The sequence below is a fragment of the Asparagus officinalis genome, chromosome 1 (assembly GCF_001876935.1).
Source record: "Asparagus officinalis chromosome 1, Aspof.V1, whole genome shotgun sequence".
NCBI lineage: Eukaryota > Viridiplantae > Streptophyta > Magnoliopsida > Asparagales > Asparagaceae > Asparagus > Asparagus officinalis.
The window spans coordinates 2,972,684-2,986,973 of record NC_033794.1 but is presented as its reverse complement, the minus strand read 5'-3'; positions in this window follow the sequence as shown (position 1 = coordinate 2,986,973).

The following is a 14,290-nucleotide window of genomic DNA, read 5'->3' as shown; positions in this document are numbered from 1 at the left end:
AATAAGCTTTCTTATAAATACAAACGAAACTCCTTTCTTCGGAAGAATCAAATTTTCACCCTACAGGCACATCACCTAGTGGACCACTATCTAACAAATTTGACTATCAGAGGTAACTGTTAACGTGATAGTTGTTGGACCCACCCTCCTACTGAAGAGGATTGGCTTCAGTGGCCGTAGTATCTTCCGGTTCTGACTGAGAAGAATGAGCTTGGTCCGATTGCTCAGGAGAAGATTGTGCTTGGTCCGATTGCTCGGGCTGATCTTGCCCACTTTGTTCTTCAGCTTTGATCCTGGCGATAATCTTTTGGGCTTGTTCGCCTTGAGAGATCAGTTGTCTCCAGGAACGGCATTCTGCGACCCCTATTCGGGCTAGGATGTTGGTCTGCAAGTTGTGTCGACAGGTCTCTACTAAAGTAGACTGTGTCATACCTGACGAACACCGGAGAGCCATGGTTCGGAACCTCTTGACGAAGGCTTTGACGGACTCCCTCTTCTTCTGCTTAGTGGCGAGAAGGGTATGGATGGAGACTTCTGTATCCTCTTCGAAGAATCTTGACAGGAAGAGTCTCTCTAGATCCGCCCACTTTTGGATACAGCCCGCGGGCAGTTTCCTGAACCATTCAAAGGCAATTCCCTTGAGGGTGCCAATGAACAATCGAGCCAGATCAGAGGAAGATTCCAGGTTGTGGGCTTCTTGGTCAGAAGCCGTGTCATCAACCATTTTTCCCTTCCCTTTGCTTGTGTGAGGTCGGGACGAAGACGTTCTTTCCCTTCGGGAAGATTCTTGCCTGAGTGGCGAATCTGTCTTCTGAGATTTGGCCTTGTCTGCGACGAGTTGAGTCAACAGGGCCAGGAGTTCATTGATGGCCTCTTGCTGAGATTTGAGCATGGCCTCCTGCTCATCAAGTCTCTTCGCGAGATCTTCATGGTTTCCCGTCATATAAGCGTAGCTCTCATGTTCAACAAAAGAGCTTGATGACTGGGACTCTGCAATGGCTGAGTGTTCATCATTGGAATTGGTTCCCCTGGCTAAACTCCGATAGTTGACAGGGGGAATGGCTCCTGTTCGCGTCCGAGTATGTTGATAAACTCCATCAGACTTATTCAGGAAGTCTTTCAAGCCAGGAGACTGATCGTTCTCTGACTCATCGGAACTAGGAACTGATGATCTCCCTCTGCCGATCATGTTAGAAGTGACTCTAAGGTATTCATCCTCAGAAGTCTTCTTCTTGTGTGAACGCCGTCGTTGGTTGGGTAAAGCAACGTTCGTAAATTGGTTGAACACCAGCAGTTGGGCCGCATATGAGCAGCATTGGCATCCCGAGAGGACCGTAGGAATCAGTCGTTCACGTTGGAATGAACGAATGACTTGTTGCATCGGTCTTGTTCTCGATGTGAACTCTCTCGAATCTGTTATAAAGATTCGAGGAGAATTACTCACCGATTGTGAGGTTTGAACTGGAACCCCCAGTCCATAATTGGACAGGACTGGCTCTTGGTGAATATGGATCTGGTTGAGATGCCTTGAATCCATAAACTTCTTATATCCGCCCCTCAACCTAGTCGCGCTACGCAGAGTATAAACTTCTTATACTGCCCGGTCAGCGAGCCGGGGGTCCAGGGGGCGGCGCGCCCCTGGCCAGGGGGTCCGGGGGGGATGGTATACCCCCCGGCGGGGTTCGGGGCAGCGCCCCGAAGCTCCACGATATACACCAGGCGCGGTATTGGATTTGGAACTTGGGACGCGAGGGTCGCGTTTGGCACTTGATACACGAAGGTCGCGTTTGGCACTTGAAACGCGAAGGTCGCGTTTGGCACGAAGATCGCGTTTGGCACTTGAAACACGAAGGTCGCGTTTGGTACTTGAAACGCGAGGGTCGCGTTCGGCACTTGAAACGCGAAGGTCGCGTTCGGCACTTGAAACGCGAGGTCCGCATTTTGGTTTAGCAACGCGAAGGTCGCGTTCTTCAGTGTCGACGCGAGGGTCGTATTTTAACTGGGAAACGCGAAGTTGAAGTTCGCGTTCAACGAAGGCTTGAGGTCCGCGTTTTGGCTGTAAAACGCCTGGGAAACGCGAAGTTGAAGTTCGCGTTCAACGAAGGCTTGAGGTCCGCGTTTTGGCTGTAAAACGCACCATTGAGGGCCGCGTTCAGTCTGGTTCTCGCGAAGCTCATGTTTGGGCTCATAAACGCGAAGTTCAGGGTCGCGTTTAGGCTCACGAACGCGAAGTTCGCGTTGGTTGGAGGATTGACTTTTTCGGAGTTATGCTCGTCGCTGAGACCTTCTTCTTTGACGAGCAGCGTTCCTCTTGGCCTGTTTTAAGGCTTTTGCAGGAGCATCATCGACGTTGATTGGATCCATCTCCATCGTAGGCCTTTTACCACCCATAACATATCGTATTGACGCGGATGTGGGACATTCAACTCGCTGGGCGAGTTCGGCTGAGGCTAAGCTCGCTCCTGAAGCAGAGGGGCTGTTCGACAAATTGTGGCCAAAAGAGAGGACTTTCTTTGGTACTCCAGCAACAGTTGGAGATTTATTCGCCTTGGAAACTTTGTGGATCTTGCGCATAGCCTTGGGGCTAAGAGATCCGGAGGAGATAGCCTCCTCAAACTTGGCTTGATCAAACTCTACCACGAGAGTTTCGACGATTGTTCCAGTGAGATGAACATCAGATTGCGCCACCACTTCTTCATCAGAGAAGCTCTTCCCCAGCAGAGTCGCCATCTTTTGTATGTAAGGAAAATTGCAATGAAAAGAATAAAGAAAATTGACTTGTATTTCTTTGATTCCGATTACAACTTGATTACAAAAGAGGAGAGAACGAATTTGATTCTCTCCTTTGTTTAAAACTGGGTTCTTCGAATGCTTGCGTCGAGTTTGCTCTCCGTTGACGATCCGATGTTTTGCTTCACTGGAACGATATCTTCTCCTCACGATTTGACGCTGTGGAGAACTTGCGTGGCAAGTTTGAGAACTCTGAACGAGTTTAGAAGAACTCTGTAAAAGAGTTGATTTGAACCGAAGATCGGTTAATAAGCCAAGGCTAGAAGAAAGCTCTGGTGGTCGATCGTTGCTGAGGATGAACGTCGATCTCCCCCTTGCTGCCAAGCCAAAAGATCTCCTCTTCCTGCTGCCAAGAAATTCCCTCCTCGCTGCCAAGTCTCAGATCCGAAAATGCCAGCCTGAACTCCATTGAGTTTACCCATATTTATATGGAATTAATGGGTCTAACTGCCCCCTTAATCCGCTCCTAAGTGGGACGGAAATCCCTCAAATCGTGGAGGGAAAACGGTTCCTGCAACCATTCAACTCATGTTTGAACGAGTCAAACGCCCATGTGGGCATTCAGGATCCTAACTCCACGTTTTAGAATTGAGACGCGGAGTTGGGTACTCGCTGGGCATTGAAAGTATACACCAGGTTCGGTATTGAATTTCGCCACCCGAACGCATGCCTGAGCTCCAGGTGTTGCTGGTGAAACGCAGTTCTGAGGGCTGCATTCAGTCTTATTCACACAGAGCCTATGTTTGGGCTCATAGACGTGAGGCTGGCATTCTGAAGCAAAAACGCGAAGCACATGGTTGCGTTTAGGCTCACGAACGCGAAGCTCGCGTTGGTTGGAGGATCGATTTTCTCGAAGTTGTGCCCGTCGCTGAGACCTTCTTCTTCGCCGAGCAGCGTTCTTCTTGGCCTGTTTTAAGGCTTTTGCAGAGGCATCATCGGCGTTTATGGAGCTCGTCTCCTCTCTAAGCCGTTTATGGCCTGAAGCACATCGTGTTGACGCGGATGTGGGACATTCAACTCGCTGGGCGAGTTCGGCTGAGGCTAAGCTCGCTCCTGAAGCAGAGGGGCTGTTCGACAAATTGTGGCCAAAAGAGAGGACTTTCTTTGGTACTCCAGCAACAGTTGGAGATTTATTCGCCTTGGAAACTTTGTGGATCTTGCGCATAGCCTTGGGGCTAAGGGATCCAAAAAAGAAAGCCTCCTCGAACTTGGCTTGATCGAACTCGATAATCAGAGTTTCAACGATCGTTCCAGCGAGCATGACGTCGATTGCGCCACCACTTCTTCGTCAGAGAAGCTCTTCCCCAGCGGAGTCGCCATCTTTTGTATGGCAAAGAAGAGAATAAAGAAAATTTAACTTTGATTCCTTTGATCTCGATTACAACTTGATTACAAAAGGAGAAGAGAATGAATTTGATTCTCTCCTTTGTTTAAAACTGGGTTCTTCACGGTGGCGATGGAGTGCCTCCCTCGAATGCTTGCGTCGAGTTTGCTCTCCGTTGACGATCCGATGTTTTGCTTCACTGGAACGATATCTTCTCCTCACGATTTGACGCTGTGGAGAACTTGCGTGGCAAGTTTGAGAACTCTGAACGAGTTTAGAAGAACTCTGTAAAAGAGTTGATTTGAACCGAAGATCGGTTAATAAGCCAAGGCTAGAAGAAAGCTATGGTGGTCGATCGTTGCTGAGGATGAACGTCGATCTCCCCCTTGCTGCCAATTCTCAGATCCGAAAAATCCAGCCAAAAAACCCAGCCTTTCGCTGCCAAGTCCCAGATCCGAAAATGCCAGCCTTGCTGCTAATTCTTCCGTTTCCAAAGCCAGCCCTAACTCAGTTGAGTTTATCCATATTTATAGGGAATTAAGGGGTGTAACCGCCCCCTTAATTCTCTCCATAATGGGGTGTAACCGCCCCCAAATCGTGGGAAACAGTTTTAGAACCGTTCAGCTCATGTTGAACGAGTCAAACAATGCCCACGTTGGCGTTCAGGATCCTAACTCCGCATTTTAGACTGGAGACGCGGAGTTGTTCAGGATCCTAACTCCGCATTTTAGACTGGAGACGCGGAGTTGGGTACCCGCAGGGCGTAGAAAAACGTGAGGGTCGACCTTGGCGTTTTTTATGTTGTGACGCGGGGTTCGACCCTGGCGTTTTGATGTTGTAACGCGGGTTTCGACCCTGGCGTGTTGATGTTGTAACGCGGGTTTCGACCCTGGCGTTTTGATGTTGTAACGCGGGTTTCGACCCTGGCGTTTTGATGTTGTGACGCGGGTTCGACCCTGGCGTTTTGATGTTGTAGCGCGGGTTCGACCCTGGCGTTTTGATGTTGTAACGCGGGTTCGACCTCCGCGTCTTGCCTTGAAGAGATTATCACCAAGTAATCTCTTTTTGTCATAGCGTTGCAAAGATCATTGTCTTGTAATCTTCGTCTTGGCTCCTTGAGAATATGAGAGTCGTCAGATTGTAACTCCCGATGTCGATTGTGAAGGCTGTTGATTAGAGCTTCCATCAGTTGTCGTGAAGGTCGTCAGATTGTAACCTTCAGCAATCTACGCGAAAGTCTTCAGATTACAGCCTTCTGGAAGTCGTCAGATTGTAACTTCCATCATCGGTGGTTGATGGGGGATAAGCTATCTATTGTGATTTTTAGACAGCCTACAGAACCCCCTCCAAAGTTTTCGAAAGTTCGCGGTTGACTGGGACGAATTTCCGGAATACTTTGGATCTTAACTCTGATCTTAGAGCTGTTGATTCCTTGTCGTAAAGGAGTCGTTCTCTGCACTTGCTTTGAAGGCATCTTGGTTGAAGACACCTTGAAGAGAGTGTCTCAATCACTATTCACATACTTTTAAAAAGATGCTACATTTTCAAAGTGTGATGTAGGGGGTGATTTGGCCACCTCACTACCAAGTTCAATGCAAGAACTTGGTACAAAGTTTCTCCATATTTCTCTCTCTCTATGAGAAATATGGAGAAACTTGGTACCAAGTTTCTTCATATTTCTCTCTCTTGGTAGTGAGGTGGCCAAATCCCCACCCTACATCACACCTTGAAGAGAGAGCCTCAATCACTATTCACCTGCTTTTAAAAAGAGTCTCCATTTTCAAGGTGTGATGTAGGGGGGTGATTTGGCCACCTCACTACCAAGTTCAATGCAAGAACTTGGTACCAAATCTGTTCTCTAAGGTTACCATTAAAATCAGCACCATCCGGTCTATTCTCAATTCATCAAGAACCTCTGGTAGCCTTGTATTCCATCAGCAAAGTATAGCTTCTCCCTCACATGCATAACATAATATTTTTCTCTATTTCAATATTCAGAAGTTCTTGTTCTTTCAAAATCCTCATATCCTCTTCTCATCAAAACTATTTCAAAGGTAAACAGAAAACGATTAACATCAAATATGTGAAAATGGGGAACACGAAAAAGAGAAAGGAAAAAGATTTTGTATATCTTCTTTCATTCAATTGTCGTGTACATATAGGTGAACTTACAAATTCAAATGTACAGGAAGGTAAACTCTGTTACAGCAACTAAGAAACTAAAAAGATTTGGCTGTTGTGAATCCAAAACAAACTAACAGCTCAAACAAAAAAAAAACAAATTATTAAAACAAACTAACAGCTAACAACCTAAATGATACGATTGTTATGGACTCCTTCATTTCGTCCAATGCTCCCCCTCAAGTTGGAGTTGGGATTGAAATGTCAATGACACCCAACTTGCTAAGTAGTCGACGATAGGTGTCACCTCCAAGTAGTTTGGTAAAAAGGTCTGCCAGTTGATCGCTAGATCGTAGGTAAGAAGGAGCAAGGAGGTCTGCTTGATTTTTTTCTCGAACAAAATGACAATCAATGTCAATATGTTTGGTGCGTTCATGGAAGACAGGTTTTTCGGCAATGTGAATAGTAGCTTGACTATCACAATGAACTGGAATTGGTTGTGAATAATTTATACGAAGATCCGAGAGAAGATATTTTAACCATTGCAACTCAGAAGTAAGTGCAGCAAGAGAATGATATTCTGCTTCTGCAGATGAACGAGAAACTGTTGGTTGTTTCTTAGTTTTCTAAGAAATAGGACTAGATCCTAACATGGTAAAATAACCAGTGGTGGAGCGACTAGTAGTAGGACAGCCGGCCCAATCAGAATCAGCATATCCAACTAAAGTAAGAGAACTAGATGCAGAAAGAAATAAACCTTTACCAACACTACCTTTAAGATAACGAAGAACACACACTACAAGAAATTACATCTTTAACGAAGGGATTTCCCTTCGTTAAAGAGCTGAAAACCTTCGTTATTGTATGCTAACGACGGGGGAAAATCCCTTCGTCACTCGTCGTTGAAGCTCTCTTCGCTAAATGGTCACAAAGGGATATACTACGCTTCGTTATAGAGTCTATAACGACGGAACATATTACCCTCTTTAATATTTATGACGGTAATTATCACCATCGTTACTATCAGTGACGAGGATATTTTTCCGTCGTTACCATCAGTGACGGGATATTTTTTCGTTGTTACCATTAGTTACGGGGATATTTTCTCGTCGTTATCATTAGTTACTGGGATATTTTCCCATTGTTGAAGACTAATTAATGACGGTTGGATACTGTCGTAAAAGTCCTCATAATGGGTAATTAGTGACCCATTAACGATGGTGTTTTCCCTTTGTTGATGAACAAAATACGGTTTATAAAACCATCATTATAGACTACAAATTTCTAATATACATTAATAATAATTTTTCCATTCATATATGCAACTATCATATTATTCTCAACCTGACACTAAGATTCATAACACAAATATATTAAAAATACCCAATAATGAATAAAAGGGAATATAAAATTTTTATTCATTAATAACATCAATAAATAAAATTCTATCATCCTCAAATATTCAATACTAATAACAAGAATTAATATCCTAATTGTTCCAAAGAAAAATATATAAAACTATCTATAACAAATTAAAATAAAAGTTTAGGGAAGACACATTCTTTCATCTCTAATCATCGTTAAAAGAAGATTCGAGCTACCCTACCTCTCCTAATCTTGTATGGATAGCCTGAAAAATTAAAAAAAGCACATAATTAAGAAATATCAATTAAAGCAAATATTATCTTATTAAGTAAAATTCACATTTTTAGTGCAAGTAGTCAATCATAAAAGTATATAAGAGATTTTACAAAAAATAATTACCTAGTCCTGCACATGTTCTCGAGTTTGAGGAGTCAATGAAGGTGATTGCCTAAAAATAATTCTTGCATAGATTTCACTTGTGACTCCAACTCAGACATCCTTTGTTGTTGTTGTTCCTGCTCATCTAAACGTTGTTGAAGCATCTGGTTCTTTTTTTCTTCTATAACACATGCTTCAAGATCAGATCGACTAGGGAGCTGTCCTCTCAAATCTTTCAAAGTAGTCCCATCACCAAATATAATGATGTGACCATGAGATTGCTTCCCTCAGATTTTCTCAACTATCTCAATATCTGGAAGTGAAGGGTTTGCTTGTTTGACTTGAACAATTTCATCCTATAAAAATTAAATTCATATGTTAGTACTATATAATGCATCATTATTAAAATTAAACACATATTCCACTTACATATTTATCTTGATCCCCAGTATTTAGTGTTGCATTAGCTTTTTTCGAGTTTCATGAAACATTTTATAAAATCATAGCAGTATGCACATCCTTGACCTTTTAAACATTCAATATTTTAGCCCCAGCAAGTCCGCATGTGTTATGCTAGCTTAATCTAATTATCAACTTTATAACATCTATAGGCTTTTTGTGCCTTGTAAAGAAAATAACATCTTATAAAAGAACACATAGAGGTATACACGTTTGATCTTTTAAATGTCCAATGTTTTAGTCTCAGCAAGTCCGCATGGGTTATGCTTAATGTATGCCATGCTTCACACACTTACCAGAAAATTGCGCTAGGTAGCTGACATGATAATGTTAAATAACATTAAGAGCTACAGAAGTTGCTAGGATGTGTTCAAAGTGCCTAATAAGTTACACTGTATGGTTAATTCATAAAAATTTGTAAGGCACACGCCGCACATCAATTTCCATAAGATACTAAAGACATTGAATAAAGAAAACTAATGAGAAAAATACACATAAACAACAACAGTTGGTAGGATGTGTTCAAAGGGCCTAAAGTTACACTGTATGGTTTAATTCATTAAAATTTTGGAATACACTTCAACATCCATGAGTCCCTAAAGAAATTTAAAGAGAAAAATATGTACTAAAGTAATTAAAGTTCTACATGTCAAAGAATCTACACCTCAATATAAATATTTAACAAACTGAAATAATTCCTTCATAGACTGAAAAAATTAAAATACTGACGGCTTATAATTAGAGCAGCTGAGCGGCAAAATGCAGTACCAATGGTGTTTGTAGCAGCATACTCATGGTACTCAGCTTCAAGAAAATGGCGCTACTCTGCTGCCATAGCAAGTATCCGAGGATCACACAATTCCAATGGAGTACCAATGATGGTCCATACTCCACTGCGAATATACAAAAAGAATAATTGAATCTTATAATCATATTATTAGACAGGAGAAAACATTGCCCAAATCACATATTAACTGAAAAGATGAGCCAAGCAAGTATACAGACATACCTAATATCAATTGTAGTCTCATCTGGGTTAGGTCGAGGAGGTGCAGTATAATCTGGCTTGTATGGCTGAAAATCATGAAATTAATAACTGGTTATAATCAATTCCAATTTTAGCAATATCCTTGCACAGTGTATTGACTTAAAAATATTAATAGCAAAAACATTAATAATAAACCAGAATTAGAACTCACCTCATGGCAAATCTCACACATTATGTCTCCTTTTTCATTGCACCAACGCTGCACACATGCCCTATGAGCATACTGTAGATACCAAATTTGTTAACATCAATATCCGCAACAAAATAATGATGGACCAATAAGATACATCTTTAGGCAGAAACTAAATGCATGACATATATAATATAAATGGAAACCAGGATCTTACAGTACATCCAACCATAGAAAATCCAGATTTCTACTTTACAAAACAAGTTTCATCAGATAAAATGTTCGCTACACGAACTGTTGGGGCTCTCCTCTTCTTTGCTGAATATCCCAGTTCTGCAAGCTTTCAATTGATCATAAGAAAGGTTGATAAATTAAGAGAAATGTACTATAACGCAAGGAAAGAAAACATACTTTTACTTCATTATATAGCCAAAATCACTCACTATATGCAATTGACTTGACATAGAGATGAAAAATTAACCTCCTTTTGGTCTGTTTTATCAACCGTAATGTAGTCAAATTGATTCACAATATGTATTCTTTTTAGGGCCTGTTTGGTTATTTCCTAAAAAACCAAAAAATAGAAATGAAAACTAAGAAATCTCAAAAAGTACAATTTCACACATTTCCATCTCTAAAACTCACCCACAACATCTAATAAAATATTATTTTTATCTAACAACTCATCCACCACATCTAATAAAATATTATTTTCATCCAACAACTCATCCACCACATCTAATAAAATATTATTTTTATCAATAATACAATGACAACTCATCTCAGCTCATCTATTTTCTTATTTTTAAGAAATAACCAAACAAACTTTTTTAAGAAATTGGTTTCTTATAATTTATTTCCTTATTTTTTTCGCCAACCAAACAACATCAAAACAAGTTTTCTTAAAAAATCGCTCACATCATCCTATAATAAGGTGACAACTCATCTCTATTTCTTTGATTTCTTCTTTTTTTAGCAAACCAAACACTCCCAAAACAATTCTTTGATTTAATAGTTTTCCATTTCTTTGATTTCCCCTTTTTTTGGGGCAAACAAACAGGCCCTTAATAGAAATCTTTCAAGATAATCTAGGTATAGATGTGTTTTCTTTCCATAAGAATGTGAAGTCTACCGGATCCAAAACTAAAACGCATTACAAGATTAATTAATGACAAGGTTAAAATGTGGGTGAATGTTGTTATTTTAAATCCTTTACCCAAGTCAATGTGATTTCACCCCATTATTGTCAAATTATTGATTTAAAGTTTTAGTACCCTCTTACTTACAAATAATTACAAAACAAGTACAGCTGTATCTAGTAGAAAAAACTACGAACCTGGCAGAAATCGATCATTTGGTTGATTCGTAACAACTTGCTGATCTTCGAGAAAAGAGGAGTCATTTCCACTAGAAGGAGAGGTTTCCTCTTCTTTCTCCTCACGAGTTTCTTCGAAACCAAAGTTCAATGGCTCATCTTTATTTGTTTTGGACATCAAGAGGTAAACCTTCTGCAGGTCATTCGCTAAATTTGGTATAGACTTCAGTTGCGGGTTTTTGAAAGAAGAATGAAGCAAATGCAGAATTATTATCATGTTAGAACGAGAAGTAGCAACAATTAATAGAATTATTTCAAAAGAAACAAGTGATCATCTCATTTGAATCTCATTAAATCTTAGATACAGAGACAAAGGTGACACTGTCTCGACAATTCTTCAAAATTCTGGACTTACATCTGATACATGCTTATTAATGAAGGTATGAATTTGAAAACTCTGGAGTGTCAAATTGTAACACAGAACTAACAAAAGTTCAAAACTTTGGTGTATTAAAATGCAAATTAGCCAAATTCAACATACTGAACAGAATGAACTCACTAACCTTGGAAGAAAATATGCTTCTTACAAATTATGTGCCCCAACTCTTAAGAAAATTTCAGTTTGTGAGTTGCCTTCTTTTTTTTCTTTACAAAAATACAGAAATTATAATTCTTTAGATATGCCTTTTCTTTAGATATGGAATTAAGCAAAAGGTGGCATGGGGGTCTTGCTATTTGGTGACACAGCTTTTTCTGGATGGTATGCAGCTGTTGGTTGACACATGATCCCTATTAACGTATGGTGTACTCTAGGACTTGGATATCTTGAAGTAGTATGATTGCAGTGAAGATTTTGTCAATTCTTTTTAGGGTTTTTTCTATTTTCTATTTGTCAAAATAATTGGGAACTATTTGATCATTGTTCTAATCACCATATTTAGTTTGGGCGGTTGGAATCAGTGAAATGAAGGTGAGATTTTATGGTTAATTTGTTTAATTCATCAAACCCAATAAAAATTTTGATTTTGTTAGATTTCATTTTAAAGTGTGGCATTCATTGTATGATCTGTCAAATTTCAAATTTTCTTCTGTTTTTTGGTTTGGAAATTTGAGGTAATTGCATCTTATTGTAATTGATTTATTTTAGAATATATTACTTGACATGCGTTTTTGTGTTCAAACTTCATGCTCAAGTTTTGAATTGAATGGATTAGTAAGTGCATGTTTGAAGGCTACGTACACTTTGAAGTTTGAAGTACAGTCTTATTAGGTAAAAATTAATTTGAGAATCTGAACTTCTTTGATAAGTATGTCATGAAGATGGTAAGATTACACTAATTAAAAAGTGTGTATCAATTGCTAATAGTCAAACTAAAAGCCAAGACTTGGTTGTTAGATTACTACTTTTTTTTCATTATGATGTAGAAAGAGAAAGATGAAAGCTTATCTAAGATTTCGACTAATTGCATAGAGGTCCCTGATTATTAGAATGCAGAATTTGCATTTGTAATTTCATATTGACAATAGATTCAAGGTAATCTTATAGTTCATTTGTTTGTAACGAAACTCTTTATGAGAATGTAAAGGGTTTAAAACTTTGTTCTGTCTTCATTTCCTCTTACCAAGGCAGTGAGTGCCTTTTTATGTTAATACTTGCTTTGGGGAAATATAGGCTTGCCGAAAATGACTGAAAATATAAAATGATATACTTGGCTGCTCTAGATTATGCCTAAAATTTACAGCTCGAATTTGATCACTCAAGCCCTTTTTCAATTTCTCGGGAATCTAAGACTTGGAGGAACGAAAGGACATAGATTGCAACTTCTTGGGTTGAGCACATATCCGAGCTCTGAAAAACTTCCAAGTCTATTGGTTGTCCTGCATCGCACTTATGATCCTCTTGCATTTTTTTTCCAAGACATGGTAAGTTTGAGACACTAGGCGCTCTTGGGATTTCTTGTATGCTTTTGACTACTGCAGGTGGCATTGCCTGGCACGCTGTCAATGTTCTACAGGTATTTACTTATTTGTGTTTTGTCTAACTCTTCTATTTCACATTCATTTTATGACACAATTGGTGGCTGGCAAATGAACATCAACTAGCATACATGCAGATTTCGTTTGATTAATTAGGTTCAAGTTATTTTGCTGCTTTATATAGTTTTTTCCCTAATCATCTAAATATGATTTCTCACTTCCATATAATGTACAGTATCATGGAACTAGTTGATGCTGGTGTCCCCTTACCTACCTTAGCACCGATCAAACGGACTATAACTCAAGTTGAAGGCGTGAAGGTATATCTCAACTCCTATCAAGAACTTGGATACATAAGTACTGTTTCCAAATCCTCAAAGTAAACGCTATACCACTTCGTTCTATGAATTCTTTTAGGCTGCTTTTGGAAACTAATATTTGGATTTGGAATGTTGATTTAAAATCAAAGGATTTTAAATCTAGGATTTTAAATCTAGGATTTGAAATCAATGATTTGATAGAATCTTTTGTTTGGGTATCTTTACAAAATGAGGATTTTAAATCTAGGATTTGAAATCAATGATTTGATAGAATCTTTTGTTTGGGTATCTTTACAAAATGCAAGGATTTGAAATTTTGATAGAATCTTTTGTTTGGGTATCTTTACAAAATGCAAGGATTTGAAATCAAAGATTTGAAATATAATGTTTGGATACGCTTTATTATACATAAACTTGGATTTCAGAATTTGTGTTTTAAGAAAATTTATGCTTTCTCTTAACTCCTCAATCTTTTATGCGGACATTGAGGTTTATGTTGAGGTAAAAGTTAGGATAAATTTCACAAAGCCCCTTAGAAGTTTGACAAAATATCTTCAAATTTTCCAGTAGCTTATTTATTAATAAATTTTCAACAATGATATCCAATATATGAATCATTATTATCTTCAAACCATCATCATTTAATTTCATAACAAAAGAAAAACAATGTTACCATCAGCTTGATCCCAGAATATCAATTCCAATATATGTACGTCACGGGAAAACAAAAACATCCAATACAAATATGGATCCATATTTAAAAAACTCACTTTTCTTTTTAATAACAAATAACATGAAACTACCTCTCCTCACTGACACCTGAAGAAAAATTTGGATATTACACAATGACATTGGCTGCACTAGCAATCCTAGACGACAAATCAGCACACTCCTTTCCAATTGGTCCAGTAATTGCAGATCCTGAAAAAGCAGAAAACATCGATTGATATATATTAGATGAAGAAGTAAAAATAAATTTATGCATTACAGTTTTCACTACTAACAACAATGCATGTACAAAATAGAGTCTGATGCTAAGATGGTTAAAAAAAGGATAATCCAT